Below are 26,746 nucleotides of genomic sequence, written 5' to 3'. Positions count from 1 at the left end.
AGCAAATATTTGAAATTTTTAAATATCCGAACTGGTAATAAAAAATCCAATTGAACCAACTATCAGTACTAAAAAATATTAAATATAACGCCTCTCTCTACTTGATAAAATCGCATCTTGTGTCGAGCCGGATGCGAGAGTGGGAGAGGGAGCGGGGGCCGACGCCATTAAATTTAACGTAAAGAAGTCTCGCGTGGAGGTCACCAAGCTCCACTATTTTCCCCTCTACTTTATATTATGGTACGTGAGCAGCTCCCATAACGGCATTATCTATAGTGCTCCAGAACAGCACTATCTTCAACAATAAGGGATGTGTTCTGTATCTGATAACCCATTAAATCTAGTCATTCCTGGCCAGTAATGCAAGTTAGATTAGAATATGTTGGGCTAAACTGCATGGCAAGGTACCCTGTTAATTGCTTAGTATAACTTATTATACTAGTTTCCCCTACAAGGCGTATTTGTGTGATCTCTGTTCATATCTTTGTCCAGGCCATAACTAGACAAGCTGTATTTGTTCCATTTTATTTACCAATCCATGTAGTATTAACTGTGTACCAATATTAATTTAGATTGATAAACTAACCCCCCCCCCCCCAGCTTAAGTAGGAAAAGATGTGGGAATTTAATATCAGTCCATTTTAAATTCATGCAGTCCGCTATTGAAATTATAAGTATTAATAAATAATTTATATTAATGAATTCTAATTTATAACCGATTAGAATTAAAATAAATCCCACGATTCGGGTTTTCCCCACATGAATGCTTGCTCAACACCAGACGTTTCACCAAAAGTGGATTTTTTTTATTTAATCTATTTTACTACTGATAATCAAGTTGGTTCATGAGAAATATTTCTCGTGCTTAAAGTCCAGAGACATGTTTTAAGAATTTCCAATATTCGTAGCTGGTGAATTTAATGGCGATATGGCAATGATACCCTGTTCTATTCGAATGAATGTGTTAGTAAATCGTGCTTGTTAGAAAAAACACCAAGAAATTATTTTAAATTGAATTAAAAAAAAAATGTTTACAAATCAGATTTCACAACTAGTTATTTACATTGGACCTACGGGAAACCATAGGCCCTCACCCCGTTGTGAAGCTGGAGGAAAGTTGAGAAGGCTTGCCCAACAGGTGCCTAGTTGAGAAGTCTGACGAGAATAAAGTCATGACTACAGCAGATTAAAGAGGTGGCCTTGTAGAGTTCAGGACCACAGCGTTCGCGTCATTAACTGAAATGAAGACGAACCTCTTTAGTTTATATTTAAACCGAGTGATTTGGGATTTAACAGCTGTACTGACGAGCTGGAAAGATTCTGTACAAACTGGAATCGAAGTTAACCATGTAGAAATTTAGGTGAACCAATACCTAGTTTTATTTTTATCAGTGAACAGTTTAAAAAGGTAAACCACATTGAGATCTAAAACTATATTAAGGAATTGACATGTACGAGTTAAAGCAAGCGTATCAACTAGTTCAAGGAGGCACTTGCCTTCCTTACCTCACCCCCACGACAACAGGGAGAGGGAGACGTCAAGAAACTAAGTGTAATCACGTTATGAGAGACGTCCCTCTGATCCACGGAGAGTATCTTCAAATTAAACGAGACCTACGATGGGCACAACCGTGTTTAAATTGTGTAAATTTTCGTGTCTCTTTCGAGGAACGTGGGTTCAAGAATTCTCCAGCCCCATTAGACATTGAGGGCATTTTCGCTTATGTTTTCAAAAGTCTAAAAATTCTCTAAAAACCATCTTAAACCATGGTGCTACTTATTTAAGATTGAAATTGGCTGGCTGGTCGCCAGAGGGGGGGCGGACGTGCTCTGATGTTGCTCCCCAGTTGACAATATGAATAGTCGGTGGTCGGGCGTCTCCCGTGCCCTAATCGCAAAGCAAGAACGTGCCACACGGGTCATCTCTGCCTCTTCTGAAGGGGACGTTTTTAGCTCTTGGTTTTCGACGCAGGTTGAAATGGGGGTCGAAAAAGGACACTACGCCAGGAGAGCGTAGTGTATTCCCAGTCAAGGATACACTACAGGCGAGATTAATCCGCGGATTCATCATCATGGCAGTTCGGCTTGTATAGGGATCTAGATGAAGTAAAGTGTAAAGTGTGTGGACATAGGCAGGGACACACTCGAACACTATATCTTTGATTGTTGTAAAATTGAGCCTTTTAGAGATAAATCTAAGCTCACTCTGTATGATATGGCAACCTATCTTATTACCATGGATAAATTACCTGAAATCCTTGCACTGTACCCACATTTTGCTTCCAGTAGATGAACGACATGAGATTCAGAAACAAGTAGTGTATTGTGAGGACTAATAATAAACAGAAGCTCCCCTATGACACTGTAATATCCCCATTGGCCAAACTATTATGTATTAACGACAAGACCTACCATTAATGTATGATGACTTATTGTAAATATGTAGCTCTTGCAATAGCACTCTCTGTAACTAGCTGACATTGTATCTATAAGGTGTGAAGGATTGAAGAAATTGTTTATTACATAATCAAAGATGAGGTCTGATAAAGACCTTGTGCGCCCTCTGTAATGCTTTTGCACTACCGCTCACAGGATGAGTATGGGGTGCACAATAAACTAGCCGCCTTCGGCGGCAACAATTCAAAAAAATTCACCCGGAGGGACCTATGCAACCTGGCAAAACGGGAAGACTCCCGACCCTAGCAGCAGAGCGAAGATTAAATTCATCGACGCATCAGACGGCCTAAACCCCGACCAGCAATTGAGGGATGCAAACATCAGCGAGTTAAACAACGCAAAATTAATGAAAAATAGCCATCATACGCTGAAGGCAGCCGCCTTCTTTCCCTCCTTTCCCCTCCCCCCTCCTTAGGGGGATGGGGGGCCTAATTTTGCTCGTTTGGAATAGATGTATTCCATATCCGCCACCGGGAAGACCAACACCGAAGACTTAAGCTTAAAAAGAGACCGACTAGAGTAGAGCTGTCCTCTTCCCATCGCCCCCCTCCCCACACAAGACCCGGCCTCCCTGCCTAGCTGGCCTGGTTGTCGAGAGCCTCAGATCTGCCATGCAACTGTTGAGCCCTGGCTCCATCCCTCCGTCGTGTCCTCTCACCGGCTATTCTTCAGCTACACCCACTTCCCAGCTTACCCGAAGGGCATCTTGTCCTGTATCTCATACATACACCACGCCTCCAACGTTCCCAGTGTTTATGCCCAACACTAGGAACACTGGAAACGTTCATTCCCAACAGATCTTCGCGTCTGAGGAAAGAGGGGAGGGGGGGGAAGATGTTTTCTCAAGCAACGAGGTCTTAAAATATTGGTAAAGCACAATCATTTCTGCAACTTATTTACGCCACTAACTGCAATGTGGGGAGTCATCTTATTCACCATAACTTGCACGACTGACCTCAACACAAACATCTTCACAAGACTACACTTCAAGCCATGAAAACTATATGCATCCAAAGTAATAGACTGTCACAGGTTCCTTTCACAAAGATTACCATGTCCAATCGTGAAGTTAAGATTAGTCAGATACCATCTTTTCACACTAGCTGACCGTCACATCGCCACTGGTGACAATTTTTAGAGAGATTCCGTAGAATGTGGATTCAAACTACTAATGAACCAAAAGGCATGGAGAGAGTAGTGCCAGCGCCTGTTCGAAACTAACCACTGAGGTGGCTGGCACATTCTCTCCGGAAACTAAGGCGACACCCTCATTGGTTGCTCCAGATAAGCTCCTTCAATTCTGGGAGGGAAAGTTGTCTAGGACATCCGATCCAGACACTCTGCCCTTTACCCCGACACACAGACCTTGGGAAGCCAATAACATCATAAGATTCTTACTGCACAGAAGTATACCATAATTTATGCTCCTGGCCCCGACGGTATTACCATCGGTCTCCTTAAGGCGCTAAACACAAACGGCTATTAATGTATTGCGCGGTTTCGGTTTTGTTACCGAAATCTATATATATTGCGCGTGTTACGGACCCGAGCACAGCGTCCGAGCACGGAGCTGTGACGACCGCGCCATCTCTTGGTCGGCTCCCGAAACCCCATCCAAATGGACGACGCCATCTAGCGAGGACAGGATAAACCGGCCACAGGGGCTGGTTTCCCGTCCTGATCAGCACGTAACATAGCCGCTGCTGACCTCTGGTGAGGTGGCGCTTAGACAGCAACGCCATCTATGGAGTGGATCGGTGGGCGTTTGTGTCTAAGCCTGTAAGTTAGGTGCCCTAGAGTGTAACTAGTACTGATGACGTGTCTGATTACAGAGTCGACCTGGGACTGCTGAATCGGACGGTGGATCAGTCTACTCAAGGCAGCCGAAGTATTTCCACGAGTTTGCTGCAGAAGCTGAGTCGCCCCCCGGATGAACACTTGTGTTAAACTGCCTGTGACGTGGCAGTTCAGGAATTGTCGTACCCGGGGCTGACTGGTGGAGAAGACTAGCCACTGGGGTGTTGTGGTGAGAAGAGTGATCTGTGGAATCACGAGGCTCCTGCCTAGGGCTCGCAACCCTAGTACCGGTCGTGGAGTGGCCTACGCAGCAGAGCTGATTGGAACCTGCCAGCTACAAACTGGATTTGGGGTTGAAAGCCTCCAAGACGGCGCACCCAGTGGGACTGATTTGGCTGGCCTGTGGCCAGGGTAGACTCGTTTAAGGGAATTAAGGATTCATCGTAAGGCCACAAGAGAACCAGGGCTAAGCATCGTTGAGCACCGTGAAACCTCCCGAGTCTTCGGAAGAAGTCATTGTACACAAGTGTAATAATAGTAATCGCGTGTGACTGTTTATATACTTATTTATGGTGGTGGAATAATTATATATTTAAGTTTAGTGCAGTTTTATCCCTTCCCCTTTAATTTACTTGCGTTACGGAACACACCCCTTGAAAGCCACTACTAACTTGGGGCCGGATACCCTTACTCTATTAACATGAGAGAAAGAACCCAGTTGCGACCTAATAGGGCCGTAACAGCGCGGTTAAAAGGGCTATAACTTCGAAAAATCTTAAAATACTGAAATTTATAAATACATGGTTCTGGCAACGCCGTTGTACAAACCGCATCTTATGAAAACGTTATTATGGTAAATTTTTCAGCCGCCATTGTCCCCAATGTGGTCCCAGCAGCTCTGATGCGCAGAAGAGCGAGCATAAAATTCAGGTAGCCTTCGTGGGCGATGGCGACTAGCATAAAAAAATGTGGAATGAACAATGGTGCTGGACCATGTGGAGAAGAAAATGTGGAAAAAAGCAGAGTGTATAAATCACTTTAGCACGAGACTTGCAACACAGCTACGCAACTTGCAGAAGTTAGCTGTCGAAGTGAGAGTCAAAAGGGAAGACGAATGCCACGGGTCAAAGGAAAAGGAAAACTGACAATACCATTCTGATGTCACCAAGTACACATCAAAGCCATCAGGGACAACACTGACTGGAAACAAGTTAGGGATGCCTGACTGTTCCATGCAACGTCCACTGATGAAAAGCCAGTGCACGTGCACTGGCCTAAAAGCAAAGACATGACATTTCTACCAAGAAATTGTAAATAGGAAGACTCCACGATAACAAGATGGCTGTACATTTTCAGCTACCGAGCAAGCACATGACTGAAGTCTAGAAGATCTAATACAACTTTTGTAGTGAAAGAAAACCATGAGGTGTCTGGAGGAAAGATTCAGAATCCAAATTAGTCTACACCACCGAGTTTGAAAACTCCCAAAACATTTGTTCGTCGTGCAATGGTCGACTTCATCATACAGTCAAGGCCGTCAATTACAACGCCTAGTATTTGATGGGATCTGACCAGCCTCCTTGATCTGCCTCAATGACATCCCAGATTGGTACTTCAACATGAACAAGTTTATGCAGCAATCAACAACATACACCGCCAAGCCGAGGAAGGCTCCTGAAGATCCTGGCTATGGGGCTGGTGCCTATTAGTCTGCAATATTAGTCCTCATGGTGCCACTCAGGACCCACATTGACCAATTCTAATAGGTTTACATTATGTTTTATAGTACGTTTTAGAGTTATATTTTTATTACAAAAATTAAAATTTAAATCTAGAAACTTCATGGAACTTTCACACCTTGCGTCAAAATCTCAAACCAACTGAATCCTATGCCTTTACTCATGACTGCAGTTAGGTACTGGTAGAACAGGTTGTGTATTTGCAGTATATAAAAGGAACGAAATGATCATGTCTAGTACACAGATTGAACAACTGGGCAAGCACGACAGTTATTTGGTATAGTTAGCTACTGAGTACCTTAAGCTCAACGGTGGTGGAGCGATATTCTGCGAGTGCTCTGCAGTCCTTAAATAACCTATCGCAATGTATGTCTGAAGTAGCTTGTAATATATTAATGTAATTTTTCCCCAATGATAACTTATAAAATTTGTGTAGATCCCATCCAATGTTAGAGTGAAAACATGACTTTGTAGATTGATTGGCTATGATGCTTGCAGGAATGAAGGCATTGCTTATGACTTTGGATTATCTAATGCAATTATTAGAATCAAAAGAAATTCAGATTTAGAAGTCCTAAGAAATGACCAGACCTCTGAAATCTGCAGTATTAAAAGCAATGACGACTTTTGTAATAGGTATTTGTACGGTCAGCACAGTAACCGGAGCAGGCAGCGAGATACAGCCAGGGAGAATTCGTGCATTGACTATAGGCATGACTATAGGCATTTACTATTGACTGTCCTGTCTGACAGTGATTACCAGCATTATTCTCTACTATTAATAAGACAAATCCTCAGATTAGGCAAAATTTTAATTAGTTTTGTCAAAGATGTTAATAAACAACCTTACTGGACGCATGCCTTTATGTAGGTGTGGCAATTTCGATAAAAATCTGTCTATATCAACCTCAGGTGGCATAATCCTAAACTTCATTTTGTTCAAGTAATTAATTTACAACAAGGTGACTAATATTCTATTTTACATATACTATTGTGACGGTAATCTCTTGAAAGAGATTTAGCCTGCTCCTTTCTACATTGCATTACTTCTATACTTCTGCAACATTATGATACCACATTCAAGAATAGTATACAAGTGTAATAATAGACATCTCTACAGGGGGTATACACTACCCTACTCACACTCCTCATCCCCTCCCCTCCTCACTGTCGGTGCACCACCTCGTCGATCACCAAATGACCACGTCAAATCAACACTCCCCATTTGTGAATCGACAACTTCACGCGACTCCAGCACCATCTGCATCATTATATATATAGTTTCGCATGAGCAGTTTGCCTCTGAATGTTCTTGTGCTCTCGAGCTGACGCTTCTATCTAAGCATACGTCCTGTATATTAGTAGAAGTTTCAGCCAGCCCACTATTCTCAGCACCTTTAACTAATTTTTGTCTTGCTTATTGTAGAGTATCATTATTTTATTTTATATTGCGTTTTGTCTTTGTATATATTTTGATCCGCACTGTACATAGCCAAGTGATTATATTTTGTTTAAAGTAAATTAAAGTTCATTATTTATAAGATTTGTGTTTTTTCCCTTTCACTTTACCACAGGAGACAACCGCCAAGCAGTCAACCTTTTTGTTTTTAACGTGATTAGCATTTACACCAGCCATAGAGAATGCCTTAACACTTACATTCCTCGTCAACTTAAATTTATGAAAGTACTACATGGTTCTGGAAACGACGTGGTACAAACTATCTTATGAAAACGTTATTATGGTCAATTTTTCAGCCGCCATTGTCCCCAATGTGGTCCCAGCAGCTCTGATGCACAGAAGGGCGAGCATAAAATTCAAGTATACGACCATCGTGGGTAATAGTGACTTTCATGCAAAAAAATTATGTGGAATTAACAACGGTGCTGGACCATGTGGAGAAGAAAATGTGGAAAAGACAGTGTATAAATCACTTTAGCAAGAGACTTGCAACATAGCTACGCAACTTTCAGAAGTCAGCTGTCTAAGTGAGAGAGTCAAAAGGTAACACGAATGCCACTGGTCAAAGGAGAAGGAAAACTGACAATACCATTCTGAAGCCATCAGGGACAACACTGACTGGAAACATGAGATGCCTGCCTGTCCTGACTGTTCCATGCAACGTCCACTGACGAGAAGCCAGTGCACGTGCACCGCCCTAAAAATCAAAGACATGGAATTTCTACCAAGACATTGCAAATGGGAAGACCACGATAAGACTGTTGTACATTTCCAGAAACCGAGCAAGCACATGACTCTAGTCTGGAAGATCTACTACAACCTTGTAGTGAAAAAAACCATGAGGTATCTGGAGGGACGATTCAGAATCCAAATTAGCCTACACCAAGTTTGGAAACTCTCCCCCCTCCCCCCCCCCCCAAAAAAAATATATATTTTTTGGTCATGCAATAGTCTACATCACAGTGACGGCCATCAATTACAACGCATGATATTTGATGGGATCTGACCAGCCTACTTGGTCTACCTCAGGGAGGTAGAGGGAGCACAGGGCACAGTATAATCTGTGCTAAAGCCTTTATAATAAGAAAAGATCTTCGGCAGCGGCGCATGTCCTCTCCGGAGACTGGAGGGTTACACCCTCCGAGGTGGAGCCGAATCGCCTCGGAGTTTTGGGGGAACCTCTTTTCCAGGCCCTCGCTGCCGGACAACCGGCCTATTGAGCGCGGCTCTGGTCCTGCCATTCAGCACCTGTTAGAGCCCATATAACCTATGGACGTCCAGACCGCTCTACGGACAAGTAAGGTCTCTGCACCCGGTCCCGACGGGATAACTACGCGTCGTCTCGGGTCCATACCACTCAGGGTGCTCACTAAACTGTTCAATCTGTGGCTAGCTAGCCGTTCCCTGCCACGTCCTTTCCGTGCGTGCAAAACTGTGCCGATACCCAAGATTCCTAGGCCAGAAACCCCCTCACACTATCGCCCCATTACCATGTCTTCTATGATAGTGCGGCTGTTCCAAAAGATCATGAACAGCCGAGTTTCTCAAGCAATCAGGATCGACGGGAGGCAGAAGGCGTTCATCCCTGTGGATGGATGCGCTGAAAACCTGGCGATCCTAGATGCTCTTCTGGCCGAGGCCCGCGCACAGAAACATCCGGCGCACCTTGCATTCCTTGACAGCTTTTGATAGCGTTTCCCATGCGGCCATAGATCGTGCCATGGAGCGCAAGGAAGTCCCTAAGCCTCTTAGGGACTTATGTCGGGCTATGATGGCGCCTCGACTCATTTCCAGCCAGAAGGAAAAATCTAGAGCAATCCCTGTGACTAGGGGAGTTAAACGGAGATCCCATGTCCCCGTTTCTTTTCAACTTTGTGATTGACGAGGCAATCACCAATGCGAAGAAGTTGGGGATTCGTCTGGGGGAGGAAAGGGTGTCAGTACTAGCGTTTGCTGACGATTTGGTTGTGGCAGCAGAGACGCCAGCCGGCCTTCAGGCGTTTTTAGACGTTATGTGAGATACCTTGAGTGGCGCTGGCCCGAGGGTCAACGCGGGAAAGTGCCGTTCACCGAGCTTACAGATCGATGGAAAGCGCAAGAAGTGGTATCTCGCGTCGCAAACGAGATTCCACGTCGGGGGCGCAGCCATGGATTCTATTGGCATCAGTGACGAGTATAAGTACTTTGGTATTCTCGTTGGTGCCGGTGGCAGGGGCCTCTATGGCTGTTTGAGGAGGGGATTGTTAACATTCCTGCAAGCCCCCCCTCAAACCCCAGCAGACGTTATACGTGCTGAAGCACCACCTTGTTACTAAAATTAACCATCGTCTGATTCTGGGTACAGTGTTTAAGACTCGGCTAGCGAGAATCGACCGGAGGATGAGGAAGGCTATTCGTAGCTGGCTCCGTCTTCCGCACGACACCCCGAATGCGTTCTTCTACACCGACTGGAAGGACGGTGGTCTTGGGGGATGCCCGAGTTTGTCTCGTCAATCCGGCTGCATAAGAACAGTCGTTTCAGTGATCTGTTGGCTATTCAGGATAAGATGCGTCGGTGGATCGGCCCGGCCTTTATTAGCGGTGAGCCAGTAACCAACAGAGCAGAGTGCTTTCGGACATGGCGAGAGCGGCTCTACCGCACGGCCGATGGTGCTAGACAGAGGTCCTCGTGCGAGGTTCCCTCGTGCCTTGGGTGGATCTCGTCCAGCACCCACATGTTGAAAAGGGGGGGGGGGGAAGAGTTCGCTTATGCTGTCGAAGTGAGAGCTAACGCTTTGGCCACGCCGTCAAGAGCCCTAACCTGGACGTACGCGATCCAAGAGCACGGGAAGAGGTTGCTAATGATCACCCCTGGACATGGACATGGGACACGAGGGAAGTCTACTCGAGACCCAGAAGCAACAAGGGTGCGTGGACTCTGGCTAAGTTTACCGGACGTCATCTTGGGGTACCACTTCCCCAGTGGCTGATTTAGGAGATGGTGAGTGACTCCCCGAACCCGTGAGGATAAGCTACGGCTGGAGGGACACATGCGTGCATTTTCTCTACGTTTCCGATGGGTTCGAAATTTTCGAATCAATTCTAATAGGTTTGCATTTTGTTTTATAGTATGTTTGAGAGTTAAATATTGATTACATAAATTAAAAAAAATTAATCAGGCGACTTGTGGAACTTTCACACCGTGCTTCAAGATCTCAAACCAACTGATTCCTATGCCTTACTCATGGCTCTGCAGTTAGGCACTGGTAGAACAGATTGTTCTACCACTTTAATGTATCACATTCATACATTAAAACTGATTGTAACTATGATACACATGTACTTCAGCCTACAGTTTACCTATTGTCTTCCGTGTGACCCTCTGTCCTGTGTGACAGTGAATACCAGCATTATCCTCACTTTAACAAGACTGACAAAATAACAATTTTGCCTAATCTGACGATTTCAATAAAGATGTTAATAAATAACCTTACTGGACGCATGCCTATATGTAGGTGTTGCAATTTCTAAAGAAATCTGTATCAACCTCAGCTACAGGTGACATTTAAACTATTTTGTTCAAGTAATTTACAACTACAAGGTGACTACTACTATTCTATTTACATGAAACTTACACCTTATGTATAGTTTATGTCTACAATGATTTATTTTATTCAAGTCCATTTATTGGTTTTCTGAACATTTAAACATTGTATAATTTTTGGGGAGGACAAAACTTTAGTAAAACCAAGATATTGGATAATGAATATCGAATTTTTATATGCTATTGTGATATTTCTATGACACTTATCAGTCAATTTTAGTGTAGTAATTTTGAAAATTCATATAATTCGTCTATTTATAAAGTTGCATTTCTTCCACCTTTTCTATTTAGGCTTTTCATATCCAGTCAAAGTTTGAAATTGAACTTCTAAATTATGACCCGTTTAATGGTAAAAATTCATTATATACACGATAAATGATGCAAACCCGTATATGAAGACAAATTTATCGTTTCTTAAATCATTTTCGATCAACCTTTTGTCAATTCCATAAACGTAAGTGCTAACAGCTCTACAACCCGTGGCTCTTAAGCTGGTCCTTGCCCTCATCCCCTGCCCAACCATTTCACAGAACCAGGTGCTGATCCCAAAGATTCCCAACCCCCAGAATGCAAACACTATTGCTCCATAACTGACGAAGTCGCCGCACCATCGTGGTAAGCTATTGGGAAGCAGATTCTCCAAGGACGTGCGCATCGTTAAGCATTAGAAGAGGCATTCCTTCCGATTGATTGTTCAGAAAACCTGCTGTACGCCTTACTGGCTACAGCTTGGGCGTTGCGTCACTGCACGCACCTCGCGTTCCTGGACATGGAGAAGGTGTTCGATAGCATCATCCATCTAGCCATTTCTAGGGCCATGTAGTGCATGCCAGAGCCTTTTAGGACATGCATCATGTCGGGATACGACGAGGCCTCGACCGGCATCAGTCAAATCAGAGGCAATCCTGATCACACGACGCGGAACAGGGCGACCCCATAACCCCCTTCAGTCTAATGATCGACAAGGCAATTACAGAGGCCAAGAAGGACTGTGCAGGGGTGAAGTCGAGGAGCAAGAGGATCTCTACATTGGCCTTCGCTGTCAACTTGGTCTTTGTGCCAGAGACCCACCACCAGAGCCTGCAAGCATTAATAAAAAGCATTTGCGGAATCCTTGCGGGTGAGGGCCTTACGTGAACCCGGGAAAAGGCCATACTCTGAGCCTTTAAGTCTATGGAGTGCACAGAGATGGTTCGTCAACGCAAGTCTACGACTCCCAATCAACGACGAAGCTCGAGGGACGGTGAGCCCCGAGGACTAGTACCTTGGGATACCCGGGGTGGAATCCCTAAGTATATTATTGTAAATAACACAAGTATTCTCTAGTTTTAAACTTAATATCGTGTTTTTCCATTGTTCCAACTGGCATTCCTGTCGCACCTCAAATATAAACTTGTCCTAACACACCGAACCTGTTCCGGAGATTAGGTATTAAAAGTTAAATTCTGTCCTCAATCTTGCTCCGTCTCACTAGAACATATCTGGACCAGCATTGTGAAGACAGGCAGCAGGAGTAAAGATCCCTAATATGTGGCCCACAGGCAGCTTCTATTTGATTATCTGGGGAAAGTGAAGAGTTCCCGATGCAGCAAACCGAGACACAAGGGTTTAAAAAAAAATTCTTTTTGGCATTATAATGAATACCGTATTCCAGTGTGTGTGTCGATGCCATCTGTAGAGTGCACCAGAACCTGCCCCCACCCTCCCTAAATTGCGTGTTCCCCAGTATAAAGCTGTGATCTGAACACTTTTGTAGTTTCCGTCTCTATATAATTTTTTATTCCTCTGAAGTGATGCAGGAGGTAAATTGGACAAGAGGCAGTTCACCTAAAGTGATCATCAAGGGCAGTCCTGAACACTACTTTTAGCAAGTAGTAGGTAGGGCCTATTCGGTGGAGACTTAATTGTCTGTGGTAACCAGAGTTATTTGATTGGACCGACGTATCCCAGGGTGGCCCAGTTTTTTACTAGATGAAATTACTGTCAGTGTCATCCAACTTAAGGCTTGTTAGACTAAGCTTTTACAAGAAGCCAGGCAGCATGTGTGATGAGTTTCGAGGTAATGTTTTGACACTTTATACTGTGGAGGACTGACCCACGATTTACCGAGAAAAGTGGACTCGTCGGCATGAGTACCCCTAAGATAGGCTCGGGGAAGAAATCCGTTGTACGAAGGACTTTCCGGGCTAGAAGATTATAGACGTTTTTTGTTGTCCCAAGGGAGTGTTACACATTTACAACATGGATTAGTGTATATACACAAGTACTTGTGTTTATGGTCGTTTCTGCGCAGCCGCCCCCCTGTATTCCACCGTGGTGAAGGGCTCCGTGCTGGATACTGCCAATTACATGTAGCGACCACAGTGATCGCGTGGTCACGTGATTAATTGTGATTAATTGTATGTGGTTCTTTGAGTTTATTTGTTTATGTGCCGTGGGAAATTGCTGTGCATGTTTCCGTATCATGTGTACTTTTTCCGACTTTTCTTTTGGTGGTTTGTGCTGTATTTTGAGTTTGCTTTGTAGGGTTTATTGTATTATCTTTTCTGTACTATGCATTAAAAAAGCCATATTCCAAGTTCCCGCATATATCTTTTTTGCTCTTGGTCTGCCGGTTCCCTGTGGTCCGGTATTCTGTGTTAATGTTTTCATTTTGTGTACTGTACAGCTTTTATTTGTGTGATGTTATACTGTTCTTATTTTTTGTTCAAGCGTTTCTTGCCTTGTTAGTGTTGGTTTATAGTGCTCTGGTGCTTTATGACTTTGGAAACATAAGCCTGGGTAAACCTTTGTGTGTATTATACGACTGTGTGTGTTATACTGTTCGAGTTCTGTTCATGCGTTTTTTGCCAATCTTAATGCCGATTGTTTTTAAGGCTGTGTTTACCACAAAAAAAAAGTAAATTAAAGCTAACGATCTAAAAATATGCGAAGTGTTATGAAAGCAGAAAAGGGTAGTTAATATTATGAATAAATTATAATGAAGAAAATTTGCTGCGATGGTAGTGTATAGTGTATGATTAATCCCCCCCCCCCGCATATCCCAATTACAAGTTAAATTCAATTGATTTGAATCGGGAAGGTCAGCACGAGGTTACACTTTAGTGTTGAGAATGCTTTAACATTCCGATTTCTGCTAAGCTGCCCGAGATGCCTTTCATCTATATGGTAGCTATCCACAGGGAAGGCTGCCTTCTTACATCCGTTGTTCCTAGCTTAAAAACGCTTCAAAAGAACTAAGGAATTTTAAGTTATTCAACAAAGTCTAACCTCTGACTTGCCTTCCCAATTCACCCACAAATAATTGACGGAAAGGTCCCAGAATTCAAATGTTTTTTTTTGCTATATTTGACGATTTCTAGAAGTAGATAGCAATGCTCTTAAGCCAGTGGACCATTACTTAATAACTTTTTCCATGGTTAAGTATTAAGACTGCATTGTAGGTAGAAGTAACGATCATTTCAACGTCTTCGTCTCCAATTTCTAGTGCGCGGTTTGGTCAACAGACTCACTTTTGATCCCCCCCCCCCCCCCCCCACAAAAAAAGTACGGACTCATTCTAAGTCTGTTAAAGACCATCGAGTACACTGCTTATTTAAGAGCGTGCAAGATTTGTGACCAGTCTTACCTATAACGCGAACTTAAAATGTTTGTTTTTGTATTTAAGTTATCCATCTTTCATCGATAAAGCTCACAAAGCACTTATAATCCCGGTAAGAAAATAGTCGTGATTACGATATAGCCCTCTTATTAAGAGGGTCATAATGTATTTGATACAAGCCCTTTTCAATTACCCCAATACAATTTTTGAAGGCGTTTGTAAGAATAGAGCAAGAGATAGTATACAATCGCCTTCCGGTTTTCCATTACCTTTTAAAACATGCAGCTAAGTTTATTGCTGAAACAGGGCGAAAACTATCAGAATTGAAGACAAAAGCCATGTTTAATCATGGCTGGATGTAGTGTTGTAGCAAACCAATGTTGGAAAAAATGATAGGACTGATAGTAAGGAGTGAACAATTTATGAAAGTAATTAGAACTAGAAGAGTAGTAGTTCAAGGGGTTCTAATAAATACCAGATACTTTCTCCGACAAATTCTTTACTTCGAAGGATTATTATTATTGTTAAAGATGCGCTACCTGGAACAAAAAGCTCCAAGTAACACGGGCTATGGTGACCCCATAGTGCCTCTACTCCAAGGATAATCAATTTTAAACCTAAGCTAATTAATACAAGCTATGAATAAATGAACTAATGTAAACAGTCCCAATAGCCACTCCTTGGGGGTATGGAGGAGTTACGAGGAATAACATCCAGATGAACACTTCTATTAACTCCAGTTCTCAGGATCAGGACAAAGGACACTTTGCCATAACACCATAGAAGGCATCACTACTGGTGCATCGGTAGTCGAGAATAGAGGCGACCTGATTAGGTCAGGAACAACAAGAGGACTGGACCCAGGGTAACAGACCGTCATTGCCAAAGAACATGACAGTGAAAGTGCGACTCATCGGAGTCTACAAGCGCCATGATCGCGAAATTGCAGCAGCCATTGACAAGGATACGTCAGTAGGGTCAGTTGATGTCCATAAGCATGGTAATGAGGCCACTAATTGTGGCAACAAAAGCGGACCTAAAGACTATCCTGGATCCGGAACGCCAGGTCCCACTACTGGAGGCGAACTTCTCGCCGATTCCACCCAGACAAATCATTGCCGGGACAAAAAAAATTGTGTGAATAGGCTGAAACGCTAGTTAGCGGGCGAAGTACTCTTCAGTGTGGCAAGTGAATGAAGAAAACTTTACTCTGAAAGACAACTACATCAAAACTGTCACTATCTACGATGATCTTCGAAACAGCAGACCCAGGAAGCAGTGAAGAACGGTTTCAAGTGCTTTAGAATCTCTTACCCAAACCAGATCGCCACGGAGTCTACAACGCGAGAATGCTTCAGCTATGAGCACTTCAAGTATCCAGAACAATCTGCTAAGTGCAACTCGTGCTCCAGTACTGTGAACTACAATGACTGTACCAACACCAAGGCGTGAACTGGAGAACAGCACGCCGCCGCCACCAACCTCTTTAGTTTATTTTACTGTGCAGATTAGGTAGAAGGACCTAATATGGCACCACCACCATAGCAGAAGCCAAAATTCCCGCCAGGCTTGTCACGATCCAGGCTCGTCCGCGGGAGAAACCATGAAAAGGCGGCGGCCCAATTGCAGCAAATGGCTGCGGAGCGGGAGGTTATCTTGAGGTTATCTCGAGATGATTTCGGGGCTTTAGTGTCCCCGCGGCCCGGTCCTCGACCAGGCCTCCACCCCCAGGAAGCAGCCCGTGACAGATGACCAACTCCCAGGTACCTATTTTACTGCTAGGTAACAGGGGCACAAGGTGAAAAACTCTGCCCATTGTTTCTCGCCGGCGCCTGGGATCGAACCCAGGACCACAAATACAGCGTGCTGTCCGCTCGGCCGACCGGCTCCCTGCGTTGGAGGGAGATCAACCACCCGTCAAGGAGAACCGATCAAGAAGTGAAGCCTCCCCCCTCCCTCCAACGCCGCCGTCCACCAAGAAGCAAGTCGCTGCGACTTTAGTCCTGACCAGTTCGAGCCTTCAGTAAGCCAGATGCAGACTACGACCCTACCAGCTGCACTAAACATTGGCTCCCAACAGATCACCCCGGCCTACACTGCACAACCCCCCCCCCCCTCCTCCCCTCCTCCCAGGACCAATCAGCACCTTCACAGCACGTGGCATCACGTGCAGACATTATCCCTGGTCTTATTCGACTAGCGGAGAGGCTTGCCAGACCAGACAATCTACGATTCGTCACGGAACTACATGATGTACCTAGCCAACTGTCTGAACCCCATCATAGCCCCGGACACAAGTCTCGCTGCCTCCACCCCCACCACTCCGGAGACTAGCACCAAAACGACCATATGGTCGATCTCAATCGACTCTAGAACTACACAAGATTTACACAGCACAAGAGGCATTTCCCTTCCCTGTTGGGAGCTAGAGGGACGGGCACTCATCTTGGCAGACGTACTAGCAGACTTGCCGTCTACAAATACTAACGGCACTATCGACCGTCCAAGTGGTTGGGCACCATTCCTTTCCCCCGTCCCATCCCAAAGCCTTATCCTGACCCCCCCCTTCCCTTTCCCAGTGCTATATAGTATGGCTTGGCACTATCCCCCGATCATTCCTTTTAAGTTTTTAATTTTGGTACTTGCAACACTGGCTAATTGGAAAGGAAGTCGAGCTACTAATGTTAACCGATTTTGTTTTTATAATGTAATGTATAAAAGTCCTATCCGCTTCGTTTTTGCTATAAATATGTTCCAAGGCAACAATTTTCAAAGTCTTGATCCTGCCAATAAGCTAGTTTCATTTCTCAAACCAATCCTAAAGGATTTTTCAAGTATTAATTTACTACTTCAAAAAGATGAAGATTAGTGTAACCTTCACACTGACAAAACGTCACTCTTTGAATGCGCAGAAGAATCTATCATCCTCATCATGCAAAGCTTAGTTAGTTGCACTACAATTCCATATATCTGCACCTGGAGAAAGTGAACTTTGGTAACGAATTTTCAACACTCCTAACCACTAAGTCTTATAACCAAGAAAAGTTTCAAAATATTTAAGATTCTATAATTTTTTTTAGTGAAAGCTTGCAGAGCTGCTTTCTCGTATTCCAAGTAATGCTGAAACTTTCAAAAAAGGTGAAAAATCTTTCACTTGGCATATGTCTTAACCCCCCCCCCCCTCACACAGCCACCAAAACTCGTTAGGTTGGTCAGCTAGTACCAAGCTTTTAAATTTAAAGCAGGTTGAGCCTACTGTTAACCATAAATTGGCCCAACATTTGTGAGGGACAAATTCCAACATCTGGATCGTCATTTTGGACCAAGGAAATAACTGGCAAGAACGCTGCTGGCGATCCCATACTAACCTCACCGAGTTTACATTTTACCTATATAGCTTACCAATCAATAATGCGCTTGTTGAAAGTATTTTCGAGAGTAACATCTGCGATAAAATAGATTTATCAATTTTTTGTGTACTTTAGCTTTTGACATCAATCTTTAGAGAAAAAAACTTTACTAATCATTTGAATCGCCCATGACAATGCAAAATAGTCTGCAATATGCAAGAACGTGGTTGTGGAGGCAAACGAAGATCTTTATAATCAACTGAAAACGAAGACGGACTATACCCCATTATGCTTCATACAGCAAATTGTTTACACATGTTAAGGTACATTGGGTTTACTGGAGAACACGGCATAGATATTCATATTTTTGTTAAGCTGTCAGAGATCTAACGTCTATCTCTGACGACTCAAACGGAACAGTACGTCACTGAGTCGATTTCATTTAAAAGTACGTCCAAATTTGACCATAGCGCGAATACGAGTCAAAAGTGACGTTATTTTTAAGAGGACTGGTTGCAATACCATATATTTACGGTCAGTAGAGTTTCCTAAAGTCTTATTATAGTCGTAAGTCTTAAGGCGCTACTAGCTAGAGAACCATTGCATGTCGGTCATCAATGGACGTATCAACAGATTTTGTAACTAAATGGAAAACTTCATGCTCACCTTTGTACTACGGATCCATTAAAAAGAAATGGAAACTTAAACACGTTAGATATAAAAGCAGAGAAATTGATGTAACGATGACCAGATTAAGGCTGGGACACGCCAAACTGGAAGCACAGGCCAGTTTGCCGTGTGCTTCTGTTCTTAAGACATTAACGAACTCTGCATCCACTGTCGTGCCCGAAACAATCTAACACCATCTCCTTCAGTCTCTGCCATCAGTGCCAGAGTACATTTCAAACCAGTATTTATCGCACTTAAAATACCCTTTACCATAGTGCATATTACGAGGTGACCTCTCGTTACAGGGGAAAAAAAGTCAAAGCATTGGCTAAATATCTCCAGTCGACCAACAAATTGGGTCACATCTGACCCGTGGCAAATTTATACTTGGCGCCACCAACAGCTAAACACAGAAAACAAATGCCTTGTCACTACACCAAGGATCAGCCGACGCCATAAACACAACATACCGCCCTACGGTGCGGCAAGTCTCCCTCTAATATACTGATTTAGTATCCGCTCTTCTATCTACACCACAGCAAAACAAACAATTGAAAAACTTCCTCTTAAACATTAATGCTTCTCAACATTTATACTGGTGCAGTCATTGGGAGGGTGGTTATCCGGCCATTGGGTTGGTAATGTGTGACATGCTTCTTGTCCCGGTGGAGGCTGTGTATGGAGTTGAGCTTGTTACGGCCCACTGGGTGATTGTCAAGTTCGTGAGGGAGGAGGAGTATCGGGACTAACTCCGGCGGAACGAAGGGCGTTCGTTGCAGTTGCCGGATGGCGCCGGCTCCGTTACGATCTCGGACCGAAGTGGTGCCCTGACATATGTCAGTGTGCATGGTGCGCCCCTGGAGTTCCCTGAAGACCTTCTCAGGCGCTTCTTCGGGAGGTATGGTGCCGTCATCAGTGCGGGTGAACAAGCTTTCCTCGAGGAAGTATGTTGGGAAGCAGACGAACGTCCGTACCTTAGGAATGAGCCTGCGGTCGGATATCCCATCTTCTGTCCGGCTGCTAGCTTACTACGTTCGGGTGTATTATGCCCGGCAGCCCCGTACTTTTTTCCGGTGTGGCCAGTTAGGGCATCAGGCTGCCGTGTGCTCCGAGGCCCCTGCTGCACCTGTTAACTTTTTTCGGGAAGAAGATTTCCCACCGCTCCCTCAGGACGTGGATTCCAGAGATGAGGGGCAGGTCCCATTCGCTGCTGATGCGGACCCCCCCCATCCCCCCCTGCGTCACCCGCCGTGCCCCTGGTGGTTGTTGTCCCTCCTCCGAGTGTTCCGGTGGCTCCTGTCGCTGGTCACTTCGCTGTGCCAGTTGCTCCCGAGGGTCTTCCGGCTGGTCTCTGTGGGTCGTCTGCGTCTTCCTCGAATCCTGCTGCTGTGCCTGGTCCTGCACCCTCGCCAGGTGTCACGGCGGTGCTGGGTGTTAGGGGGGCTGCGGAGCGTCCTGTTGTGTGCGGCCTGGTTCCCCTTGTGGTTGAGGCTGCTGCCGTACTGCGTCGGGCGTTGGTTCGCCCGGTTCGCGAGGCCCGTGGTTCTGGGTCCGCCTCCGGCTGCAAGGATGTGCGGCCAGTGCCCAAGCGTTCCAGGCGTTCTTCTACTGCTTGGGATAATGCGGAGGATTACGACGCAGGTGGCGCTTCGGGAGATGTGGCGATTCCGGGTGCTTCGCGCTCTACGTCGCTGGTGGTGGCTGATGTACATGTGTCTGCTGTTTACGATGGGTGTGCGTCTGCTTTACCTCCTATTCTTTCTCCTGCAGAAGGTTTTACACAGTGGGAGGTGGTTGCTCCTACAGACGTGGGTGGTGTGGGTTTTGGTGCGAGCCGAGGCATCAAGCTGGTGCTGAAGAAGGATGCCAAGCGTGGGGGGTCCCAGCAGGTACAACGTCCGGTGGTCGACGCGGGGCCCTGTGAGGCAGCCGAGGAGGCTCCCAGTGCGCTGCCCATTGCCCGGCCTCGTGGGAAGGAGCCTCTCCCTATCATCCTGGCCTCCGGAGTGGCGCATGATGATCAACATCCTTTGCGGTTTGACATTGATGATCGCGTGCGTCCGGTTCCGTGGTGCCCTTCTACCATCTGGATTCGACGGGCTCAGTATTTTAATTTGGGCGTGCCGAAGTCCATGCCTGATCCTCGTACAGTTCATACTGAACCTATTTTGGAGGACGCCATGTTACTTTGGGAGGCGTATTGTATTCGCTTCCCGGCGGCGGAGTGGCCGGATAAGTATGAGACATTTGAGTAGTCTGTGCTTGGACCTGTGGTTTGTTTTGTAATGTGTTGTACCTATTGTGCACCCTTCAGGTCGGTGCTTTGTTGTATTTCTTATATTTCCGGTATTGTTTCATCATGTTTCTGTTCATGGTGGTTTATGTTTTAGGCCCTTCAGGCCGGAGTTTAGTGTCTGAAAAATTTTGTACAAGTTGTATTGTTTTGTTGTGTGTTTAAGTGTCTGGTTTTGTTTCATGATATACTTTGTTTTATTCTCGGTCCTTCAGGCCAGTGCATGTTTGTTGTTGTGTTTGTGCCTGTTTTGTTTTCAGGTGTGTGTGTTTTGCTTGTTTATTTTTAGTTAATTTTTTATTGAAAATTTGTTATTGTTTATTTTGGCCTAGCCCCTTGTTTACGGGGCGGGTGTTTTGGTGTGTGTGTTTTTTGTTCCTGTATTTGTGCTGTGCGTTTGACCTGGTGTTTTTGTATTGCTTTACCTGTTGTACGTGTTTGTCCTCTATGTTTTGTTTGGACTGTATTGTGTTTGTCCTGTTATGTTTCCTGTTATGCCTCTTGTTGTATGCTTTGTTTTTCTGGAGGTTTTGTTTTGTGATGTTACTGTGTTTGCTTGTTTGTCATAGTATTATGTTTTGTGCTTTGATATATGCTGTCATTTTCTATGCGTTTCTCGTGTGTGTGCGCTTTGTTGTGCTATGCTGTCGGCCCTTCTGGCCGGTGGTCTATTGTTTTCCTTTGTTATGTATTTTGTATTTGTTTTTATTGTATTTAATTTGCATGCGTTGCATGTAAAAATAAAAATAAAAAAATTAAAAATGTGAGGTTTTCTGCTGGCCACATTGCCGAGGAAAGTATTTCGTCAATAATGTCGTAGCCTCTTTCATCCCAACCATTTGAGCCGTCACAGTGCCACCAGCATGCAGTTCATATCAATTATCGCCCCGTTGCAAAATCGCTTATTCAGTGTGAACTTTGGCCAAGATGAAGGGCCACTAATTTAGACAGGAATCTGGAGTTTATACCCGTCTTGTTGACATGGGTACTGCCAAGGGCGAGCTCTTTAGTGGGGCGAGGCGGGCCACTGCCCTTGGGGGCAGTTTCCCGTTACGAGACACTAGCGATAAGACCAACAATGTATAATGACAATATATAGCCCTTTAAATAAAACATTAACTAGCTAATTTTTATTACAAGGCGTGAAGGATAGACGAATTTGTTAATGTAATATTCAGCGTTCAGGTCTGAAATTATTCCTGCCATCTAATACTTTTTGCGCTACCGCTCACAGGATGAGTATGGAGTGCATAAATAACTAGCCGCCTCCAGCGACAACTATAAAATCAAAGGTAGCATGGCATGGGCTTATTTTTATCAGTGAACAGTTTAAAAGGTAAACCACATTGAGCTAATAAACTAGATTAAGCGATTCACATTTACGAGTTACAGCAAGTGTCAACTAGCTGGTTCAAGGAGGCACTTGCCTCCCTTACCTCACCCCACAACAACAGGGACAGGGATACGTCAAGAAACTTCAAGTGCAATCACGTTATGAGAGACTTCCGCCAATTCACAGTATCTTCAAATCAAACAATTCCTACGATGGGCACATCCGGTTTTAAGTTGTGGAAATTTTCGTGCCCGAGGGTTCGAGGCACGTAGGTTCAAGTATTCTCCAGCCCCATCATTTTAGAGATTGATATTATCATTATGTTTTCACAAGTCTGAATTTTCTCTAAAGCCATCTTAAAAAAAAAAACCTGGTGCTACTTATTTAACATTGATTTTTGCTGGCTTGGTCGCCAGAGGCGGCGAACGTGCTCGGGTGTTGCTCATCAGATGACAATCCACGTGTAGAGTCGGTGGTCGGGCGTCTCAACTGTGCCCTAATCGCAAAGCAAAAACGTGCCACACGGGTCATCTCTGTCACTTCTGAAGCAGACGTTTTCAGCTCTTAGTTTTCGTCGCCGGTTGAAAAAGAGGGAGGAGTAAAAGGATACACTACACCAGGAAAGCGAAGTGTATTCTCATCCAAGGATACACTACGGAGGAGATTAATCCGCAGATTCTCCATCGCCCAGTGGGACTTTTGCAACTTCGCAAAACTGGAAGACTCCCGACCCCTAGTAGCAGAGCGAAGACTAAACTCATCGACGCATCTGACGGCATAAACCCCGACCAGCAATGGAGGGATGCAAACATCAGCGAGCTAAACAACGCAAAATTAATGAAAAAAATCATACGCTGAAGGCAGCAGCCTTCTTTCCCTCCTTTCCCCACTCTTTAGGAGGATGGGGGACCTAATTGCGCCCGTTTGGAATAGATTTATCCATATCCGCCACCGGGAAGACCAACATTGAAGACTTAAGCTTCAACAAATATGTAAAAAAAAACCGACTCCAGACTAGATTACAGCTGTCCTCGTCCCGTCGCCCTCCACACAAGGTCCGGCCTCCCTGCCTAGCTGGCCTGGTTGTCGAGAGCCTCAGATCTGCCATGCAACCGTGTTCAGCCCTGGCTCCATTTCTCTGTCCTCTCACCGGCTATTCTTCAGCTACACCCACTTCCCAGCTTACCCAAAGGGTATCTTGTCCTGTATCTCATACATACACCACGCCTATAACGTTCCCAATGTTCATTCCCAACAGTAGGAACACTGGAAACGTTCATTCCCAACACAGATCTTCGCGTTTGGGGAAAGAGGGGGGGGGGGAGGGGGAAGATGTGTTGTCAAGCAATGAGGTCTTAAAATAAAGGTACAGCATAATCATTTCTGCAACTTAATTATGCCATTAATTGCAATGTGGGGAGTCATCCTATTCACCATAACTTGCACGACTGACCTCAACACAAACATCTTCACAAGACTACACTTCAAGCTATGAAAACTATATGCATCCAAAGTAATACTGTCACATGTTCCTTTCACAAAGATTACCATGCCCAATTTTGAAATTTCAAGAATAGTCAGATACCATCTTTTCACACTAGCTGCCCGAAACATCGTCACTGGTGACAATTTTTAGATACAGATTCCGTAGAATGTGGAATCAAACTACTAATGAACCAAAAGGCATGGAGAGTGCAGTGCCAGCGCCTGTTCGAAACTAACCGCTGAGGCGGCTGGCACATTCTCTCCGGAAACTGTAAGGTGACGCTCTCATTGGTGGGTCCAGATAAGCTCCTTCAATTCTGGGAGGGAAAGTTGCCTAGGACATCCGATCCAGACACTGCCCTTTACCCCGACAGACAGACCTTGGGAAGCCAATAACATCACAAGATTCTAAATGCACAGAAGGATACCATAATTTATGCTCCTGGCCCCGACGGTATTACCATCGGTCTCCTTAAGGCGCTAAACACAAACTGCTATTAATGTATTGCGCGGTTTCGGTTTTGTTACTGAAATCATCTATACATATATTGCGCGGTTTAAGGGGGGCTATAACTTCGAAAAATCTTAAATACTGAAATTTATAAAAGTACTACATGGTTCTGGCAACGCCGTTGTACAAACTGCATCTTATGAAAACATTATGGTCAATTTTTCAGCCGCCATTGACCCAATGTGGTCCCAGCAGCTCTGATGGGTAGAAGGTCGAGCATAAAATTCAGGTATACGACCTTCGTGGGCGATGGCGACTAGCATATAAAATGTGGAATGAACAATGGTGCTGGACCATGTGGAGAAGAAAATGTGGAAAAAGCAGAGTGTATAAATCACTTTAGCAAGAGACTTGCAACACAGCTTCGCAACTTCCAGAAGTTAGCTGTCTAAGTGAGAGAGTCAAAAGGGAAGACGAATGCCACGGGTCAAAGGAAAAGGAAAACTGACAATACCATTCTGAAGTCGTCAGGTACACTTCAAAGTCATCAGGGACAACACTGACTGGAAACAAGTTAGGGATGCCTGCCTGTCCGGACTGTTCCATGCAACGTCCACTGATGAAAAGCCAGTGCACGTGCACTGGCCTAAAAGCAAAGACATTGCATTTCTACCAAGAAATTGTAAATAGGAAGACTCCACGATAACAAGATGGCTGTACATTTTCAGCTACCGAGCAAGCACATGACTGAAGTCTAGAAGATCTAATACAACTTTTGTAGTGAAAGAAAACCATGGAGGTGTCTGGAGGAAAGATTCAGAATCCAAATTAGTCTACACCACCGAGTTTGAAACCTCCCCCCCCCCAAAAAAAAAACATTTGTTCGTCGTGCAATGGTCGACTTCATCATACAGTCAAGGCCATCAATTACAACGCCTAGTATTTGATGGGATCTGACCAGCCTCCTTGGTCTACCTCAATGACATCCCAGATTGGTACTTCAACATGAACAAGTTTATGCAGCAATCAACAACATACACCGCCAAGCCGAGGAAGGCTCCTGAAGATCCTGGCTATGGGGCTGGTGCCTATTAGTCTGCAATATTAGTCCTCATGGTGCCACACTCAGGACCCACATTGACCAATTCTAATAGGTTTACATTATGTTTTATTGTAAGCTTTAGAGTTATATTTTAATTACAAAAATTTAAATTTAAATCTAGAAACTTTCATGGAACTTTCACACCTTGCGTCAAAATCTCAAACCAACTGAATCCTATGCCTTTACTCATGACTGCAGTTAGGTACTGGTAGAACAGGTTGTCTATGTGCAGTATATAAAGGGAACGAAATGATCATATCTAGTACACAGATTGAACAACTGGGCAAGCACTACAGTTATTGGGTATATCTAGCTACTGAGTACCTTAAGCTCAACGGTGGTGGAGCGATATTCTGTAGTGCTCTGCAGTCCTTAAATATCCTATCGCAGTGTATGTCTGAAGTAGCTTTTAATACATTAATAAGTAATTTTTCCCCAATGATAACTTGTGAAATTTGTGTAGATCCCATCCCATGTTGGAGTTGGAAAACATGACTTAGTAGATTGATTGGATATGATGCTTGCAGGAATGAAGGCATTGCTTATGACTTTGGATTAAGTAATGCAATTATTAGAAACAAAAGAAATTCAGATTTAGAAGTCCTAAGAAATGACCAGACCTCTTAAAGCTGCAGTATTAAAATCTATGACAACTTTTGTAATAGGTATTTGTATGGTCAGCACAGTAACCGAAGCAGGCAGCGAGACAGTCAATGAACGAATTCTCCCTGGCTATAGGCACATCTTGCAGGATAGTGAGGCTGAGCCACCACCAGAATATTTATTGTAAACTGATAAACCTTTAATGCATTCACTAGAACACTTCTCGAATGTGAAACTAAAAAAAAAAACTACCTCCTGGCCTATTGTGTAACCAAAACATTATTTCATTAACTCTGCTGTTCTTTACGACATCCTAACAATTTATCGAAAATTTGCTTGTCCATTTTAAAGAAAATTTATGTACATTAATCTAAGCTGCATCACTTCTAAACCCATCCCTGCCCTTGTGTGGCAGTGCACAATAGAATTTTCACATAAACATTAGAACATCGATTGTAACCATGATATACATGTGCTTCAGCCTACAGTTTAGACTTAGTCTTGTGTATGACCTTTTGTCCTGTGTGACAGTGAATACCAGCATTATTCTCCACTTTTAATAAGACTTTAAATTCTCAGATTAGGCAAAATTTTAATTTTGTCAGATGTTAATAAATAACCTTACTGGACGCATGCCTATATGTAGGCGTGGCAATTTCGAAAAAAATCTACCAACCTCAGGTGGCATAATCTTAAACTTCATTTTGTTCAATTAATTAATTTACAACAAGGCGACTATTCTATTTTACATATACTATTGTGACGTTAATCTCTTTCAAGAGATTTAGCCTACTCCTTCCTACATTGCATTACTTCTATACTTC

The 26,746-nt window shown here is 44.2% G+C and overlaps 1 long non-coding RNA gene across 4 annotated transcripts in view; it reads right to left on the bottom strand.

The window, feature by feature from the left end:
- LOC138352908 (uncharacterized) overlaps window positions 1-26,746 on the bottom strand; it is a 560,090-nt gene that overhangs the window by 234,622 nt on the left and 298,722 nt on the right. For all 4 annotated transcript variants that reach the window (XR_011222962.1, XR_011222961.1, XR_011222960.1 and 1 more), the window contains exon 7: window positions 1,095-1,236. This is a non-coding gene — a long non-coding RNA (uncharacterized lncRNA). The remainder of the gene's footprint in view (window positions 1-1,094; window positions 1,237-26,746) is intronic.

This window comes from Procambarus clarkii, chromosome 55 (assembly GCF_040958095.1).
Source record: "Procambarus clarkii isolate CNS0578487 chromosome 55, FALCON_Pclarkii_2.0, whole genome shotgun sequence".
In the NCBI taxonomy this organism is placed as follows: Eukaryota; Metazoa; Arthropoda; class Malacostraca; order Decapoda; family Cambaridae; genus Procambarus; species Procambarus clarkii.
The sequence above is the reverse complement of the archived record's forward strand: the minus strand, read 5'-3'. Positions and strand labels throughout refer to the sequence as shown.